Below are 6,342 nucleotides of genomic sequence, written 5' to 3'. Positions count from 1 at the left end.
CTGCCAAAGGTTAGTTCAAGCAGTATGCACAAGGAAAGGCAAATAATATACTTTGGAATGCATGCGGGGCAGAGTGACCCATAATTTTATGTCAATGCAGAGTAAAAGGATCAGAAGTTTATAGGTGAAACCAATGACATTGAACAGCATAGTAATATAGAGCAATGCTTTTCAAACTTTATGCATATACTAAGCACTTGGGGATCTGGTTTAAATGAAGATTCTTGTTCTGGGTTAAGATTTGAGAGTGCAATTCTAACTTGGTCTCAAGGGATGACTCTGCTGGTCCATGATTTGAATACTGAAGGAATAGCATGGATTCTGCAACCAGACATTCCAGGGTCAAAGACAAGGTGCAGAGCTAATCATCTTCATAATCTTCAGTGTAATTTAGCCTCTCCATGCCTCAGTTTTCTCAGCTGTATAATGGAGATCTGATTAGATAATCTCTGTCAAAGAGATACTATCTATCTTCATGTCACCAGTTATTGTTACTTTCCTTGTTGACAAGGAGAGGAGAAGGCCACATAGCATGGCTTGCGTTTGGAGTGGGATTTATATTTTTATAATTTTCTTTTAAAGACAGGTTCTTACTGTAGTCCAGGCTGGCTTTGAACTAACACTCCTCCTGCCAGTCTCCCGAGTGCTGGGGCTATAGGTATGTACCACCACACCCTATATCTATCTATCTATCTATCTATCTATCTATCTATCTATCTATCTATCTACATATATATGTATATATATGTTTAAGAAAATAAATGTATTCAGTTATTGATATGTGTGCCAAGTTCTTTTCTCTCCTATGCAAGCAAATTACACATGAAGCCGGATTAGTTATACATATGCTATGCACAGGGTGGCAAGGAATCCAGCTTGCAAACAAGCTTTGCGTCCTCCGTGGGGGAAGGTTTCAAATGACAGCCGAACCCTAAATTCCTCTCTCTTGTGTTGGACTCCACGCGGCCCTCAGGTACACAGAAAGAATAGAGTACCCTTTCCCCAGCACCCGCGGAGTGGTGGCCACAGCGAGGCGCTCGGGAGAGTCGCACCAACAGGAGGTGGCGACGATCCCGGGGAGCAGGGTTGCGGGGCGGGGAGCGGGGAGCGGGGAGGCCCACGTGGACTGCGGCGCTGGCCGGGGCACGGACAGCCGGCCGGCCGGCCAATCAGCGTGGCCAGTGGCCCGCCCGGCCCCTCCCGGCCCCTCCCGGCCGGCGGCTCTGCACAGCTAGGCTCAGCCTCTCTAGCTGCGTGCCACCCTGGACGGGGCGCACCTGCTGGGCGCGCGGCTGCTTGCAGTCCCCAGGAGCGTCGCTTGGCAGTCGCCCCTCCTCAGACACTGCTCCTGCAGCTACAGCTTGGGCTTGTCTTTGGGGGAGACGCGGGAACTTTGTCCTCTTGGCCAGGCTACGAAGGTGATGGGCCATTTTCAGGGCGCCTGCGGACGCGCGACAAGCTGAGTGTTCTCCGGCTCCGGTGCAGCTACGATCGGTGCCTCGTCCGGGACGCGCCAGCTCTAGTCGCGTAAGAAGGGTTGGAGGGGAAAGGACGGGTGGCAAGATGGGGCTGGAGTGGCCTTGGACCTTGGGCATTGTCGTTTGGGTAGCAGCTGCCTCCCGGTTGGTACCAGTTTAACTAGGATCGGAGAAGCCCTGCTCATTTCGGCGTTCCGGGGAGCCGGCTTGCACCTTGAAGTTGGAATTGGCGCCTTAAAGTAAGCGTGGGTGACTGGGAGGGGCAGCAGCCGCTTCCAATTTCGGGGTTCATGTCTGACCGACACCCCGGTGGCGCTGCAGTGGCCACTTGATGAATTAGTATGTGGAGGGCCACGCGAACTCACCGTGAGCTGGCCTTGGGGCGTCATCCCATGAATTTGAACCCAGATTCTTACAGGAGCCAGCGGGAGAAAGCAGTAAGCACCCCCACCTGAGCCCCTGGTTGTGGGGCTCGGCTGCAAGGGCTCAGCGAGCGCTCCCGAAGCCTCTTCAGCTGGGAGCGCAAAGCTTCCCGCGCAAGAGAAGAATTGGAGCTGATCCGAAGTTCCTTCTCTTCCCGCGGGAGGCCTCTCTACGTTTCTTTCTTCTCCCTCTATCAAAAACCTCATCTGCTTTGTCAGTCCTCTCTGAAGGGAGGGCATCTTGAACCCCAAACAAGAGCTTGTCCGTGGGGAAGATTGGAAGTGGAAGGCTTGATATCCTGGCCCTAGTCAGATGCGGTGTGCTGTGCGGTTTCCTTTTGAATTTGTCATTTAACGTTTGAGGGCTTCGCAGACTGTTGAGAGTCTTAGCCAAGCTGTAAATCTGCGCAGATCCATGTACTCCTAGAGACCTAGCCACGTGCCCATCCCCCACCCCCGGGATTTAAAGACCCCCCCCCCACTTTTGGCCAAGCATCCTTTTCCCCGAACTCTTCTCCCTTTTAACTTTTCAATGGTCTTCCCTATGACATGAGCAACGTTGATGTGATGTGACAGGTGATCCCGGTAGTCGCGGTTCCAAGCCTTAGTCTGGTTCTTTCTATAATACCTTTGACACAGGGATATTATTAAGCCTCATCTGCCGACTCAGACCACAAACTTGCAGACATTGATGGCTAAGCTTTCTAGTGGGGCCTGAATTTAAAATACAAAAAAAGGCTAACATAATTTAAGAACAGACATTTGGCAATGTAGTTAGTGTTTTCCACTCAGTCATTTGAGAAGAAATGTCTGACTTAAAGAATTCTTCAACAGCTCACTGTGGTTTTATGGTGAGAAGCAGGTCTGCTAAGTGTATGGTCACAAATCAGTGTGCAAACCCAGCGCTTCCTTTGGATTGAAAATAGAGTCCTTAATAAGAACCATGAGAGCATTTTTTCAGAATCACCACGACAAATGATGACTTATGTCTTCCTGAAATGACCAAATGAGTTGGGATCACTCACTTGTGCAAAAAACTTTCTTTGTATGTGTGGGCATTTCTTGATCAATATTTTCATAGCTGGAAGATTTGTTTCAGGCTTTCCTTCTAAATTCTTCTCTTTCATTGTGCTTCGTGTGGCTTTGCTCTTGTCCTATAGTGCCATCTAAACCACCCTGGACACCTTAAAATTTATTGTAAGATTTTAAGCCACCATTTGAGTTGATCAGTTTTCCATTTTAGAGATAAGAAGTGCCCTTCCCAGAAAAGCAGTGGCTGCCAGTTGCCTGTTTTGGAATGGCTTTATTAATTAGTTCTCCCCACTCAGAAGAAAAAAAAAAAAACACCTACATATATCTCTTTGATTACTGAGTATTCTTCATTGGAGGCAACCTTTCTCATATTTTCAGTCCTAGACTATTCTAGGTCACTTGAATTTCAATATCCATTTTGTGATCTTTTTAGAGGTGTGTATTGTTTGATGACCTAGTTCCATTTGGTAAAAAAGAAAGAAAGAAAAAAGGGTCCTTTGCTTTGTTGCCCCACCTCCTTTTCAGTGGCACGTAGCCTTTCTCTCATAGCTGCTTTTATCTGGGCCACTCATTTATTGTTACACTTAATACAATACTTTGTTATGTAAATGGTGTGTTGATGCATATGATATTGAAACAGTATTCACTGTAGATTAACCCATGGGTATGACATCATCACCAGCCAATCCTCTCATGCATTGACAAAAAGTCACATTATCATATTGAACAAGGGATTCTATATTGCCTGTGATGTACGAGGGAAGGAGAGAGGTCTTTCTGATACTTCCTAACTCTCAATTAGCTGCCCAGTTGTGGAGTTTTTGGGATTTCTATTCTAAGAAACTTAGCCTAGTAATGAAATTCTCAGATTGAGTTTTATGGATCTCTTTGGAATTTGCATAACTATATTTCTCCCCTTACCCTTTCTTGCTCTTTGAGAGATTTTTACCTTGCATCTGATTCTATATCTTTACAAATATGTGGACATCATAATAAGCATAGTTCATAGCCTTATGTTTTTTTTTTTGTCCTCCAGATAGATGGAACATCTAGATGACAGACTAGTTTGCATATGTACATGTGTTTGTGTCCTCAGATGTTAGCTATAAATCAGTCAGGATTAGCAAGACAACTTTGTGTCCTGAAGCCAGTCATAAATGATTGGGAGATCATACAGTGTAATTTATCTTAATTTAGGAAGATTTGGGATTGTGGGTAGGGGGCAGGCAGTGATGTCTACAAAGGGCTTCATGAAGAGACGTTGGCCACATTTATCACTTCGTGAATATTTGTTTTGAAAATGTTATTTTGAAAAGCCAAGGTTAGAACCTTAGGCAACTGTGACTTGTAGACAGAGGCTTATGCTGTCCTGTGGAGGTGCATTTTCGGATAGCCCACTCGGTGACCACCTCTTCCAAGATGAAACTTACTTAGTCATCCTATCTATTTGGTATTTATGGAAAAAAATAAAACCTCTTAGTTTTGCATTTTCTATTCAAGTTCAATCCTTTTTCTTAAACCATAAAAATCAGGCAAAAGAGCTCTTTTTTTTTTCTTAAACATAAACTTAATTACATATTCTGGTTTAAGGATTAACTCAAAGGCTCAAAGAATTTTAACTCTAGAAAGTCCTGAGTTTTGCTTTCTAGATCAGGTCTTGGAGGCATTGTGACTTGAATCCACTGTGGTATTAAAAGAACTGGGATTAGAATCCAGGAGTCCTAATTCCTAACCCAGTACCCTTTCCAAGAAAGGCATGGAGGGAATCACTTTTATGATGTGGTGGGACCCTTCTTGGTGGTTTCTGCAGAGGACTGTGTGAACTTCTTTCTCTGTCAAGACTCAGGTTGTTAGAACATGACGCTGGTTGAACTCAGCTGGAGAATTTGACAGCTGTGTGTACCTGCTAGCTACTTCTTAGTGGCTGCCATAGTACTTGTAGCTAAGGAGAGGGTTAAAAGTGAGAGGAAGAGGACACATGGAACTACATCGATGTTAAAATGATAGTAAAAACAATTTTAGATAATGATTCAAGGGTTATTTATGAATGAGAACTCAGAATGTTAATTCATTGTGTGACAGTCTCCTCTGCACCTTTTAGTTGCTAAAAAAAAAACAATGCTAATAATTTAAAACGAACCACTGTTTTCTGGCACAGTTGCAACTAGTGATTATTATTCAACATTTGTTGAACAGTTAGTGTGTGCCAGGTGTTGGGTGTTGATGCTAATGGTACATTCTGGTTAATAGATGGTTTTCACTATATGGATGAACTACTGATTTTCAAAGAACCATGAATCTAAACACATTGAATCCTTTTTTAGTCACTCTTTTTCCTTCAAAAGATGTCAGGATCTTACAGTAGCATTTCATTAGCAAGAGCTTAAATTATCTTAGTTCAGAAGTATGGATGCATCAGATATTAGGGAGTTCTTGTTAATAAAATGCCAAATATGGAGAAGATGTCCTTTTAAAAAAGAAAATGGAGACGTGGTAATTTGTTTCTTTTTATGATGTTGTACTTTTTGTGTGGAAGAATAAAATATTTAGAAAAATATAAAGATATCGTGTTTCTCATGAAGAAAGAACACTAGGCTTTTTTGTTAAATAAAAATACATTAGAAACAATGATTTTGTTAGTGCTATCAGCTTATTTTCAACTAGAAAGCAATCAGATATTTCTGTAGCATTCAGTTATCTTAAGTAAGGGGGAACTGTCAAAATCTACAGTGATTATTATTTTTAAACGACCACAGTGTCTACTTGGACTCTCATAGCTTCACAGCTGTGCCATATGTCCTAAGGTTTTCTGTGAAAGTTGTGGATCTTATTTCTTCATTTTCATGTCATCCTTTGCCTAATGAATCATGAAAATATTGATGAGTCCTTTGTAGACCACAGCTCCTCTCCTGTGAATCACTGGGCCTCACACCTGAGACTTTAGATACAGCTTCTAAAAGCAATCAAAGAAGGTTTCCATCAAGGAGGACATATGAAGACCATCTTGAGCAGTGGTTCTCAACTGGGGGTAATTTTGCCCCCCACACCCCCAGAGGACATTTGCCAATGTTGGGAGACATTTTGGTTGTTACAGCCATGATTGAGGTGACAGAGCAGTCACTAGTGGGGAGAGGCCAGAGATGTTGGTCAACATCCTGTGGTGCACAGGAAAGCCCACCTCAAAGAATTATTCAGGTCAAAATGTCATGCATGCTGTGGTTGAAAAACACTGATGTAGGGCCACTTTTTAGACCCAGCCCTTGGCAATGCTTATCCAATGTTTCCAGCTTTTTATTTTTAGCAGGGTACCCAGGCCTCTTGCTGCATAGGCCCAAATCTGTTTTTTCTCATTGTAGGCTTTTGCTTTGAGAGTCCTCTTATTTTTCTTTTAATTTATAAAGATGACACAT

At 43.3% G+C, this 6,342-nt stretch overlaps 1 protein-coding gene across 3 annotated transcripts in view; it reads left to right on the top strand.

The window, feature by feature from the left end:
- Positions 1 to 1,246: 1,246 nt before the first annotated feature.
- Tafa4 (TAFA chemokine like family member 4) overlaps positions 1,247 to 6,342 on the top strand; it is a 180,431-nt gene continuing 175,335 nt past the window's right edge. For all 3 annotated transcript variants that reach the window (XM_074044192.1, XM_074044190.1, XM_074044191.1), the window contains exon 1: positions 1,247 to 1,527. The gene's annotated coding sequence lies outside the window, so the exon portion shown is untranslated. The remainder of the gene's footprint in view (positions 1,528 to 6,342) is intronic.

This window comes from Castor canadensis, chromosome 10 (assembly GCF_047511655.1).
Source record: "Castor canadensis chromosome 10, mCasCan1.hap1v2, whole genome shotgun sequence".
NCBI lineage: Eukaryota > Metazoa > Chordata > Mammalia > Rodentia > Castoridae > Castor > Castor canadensis.
The sequence above is the reverse complement of the archived record's forward strand: the minus strand, read 5'-3'. Positions and strand labels throughout refer to the sequence as shown.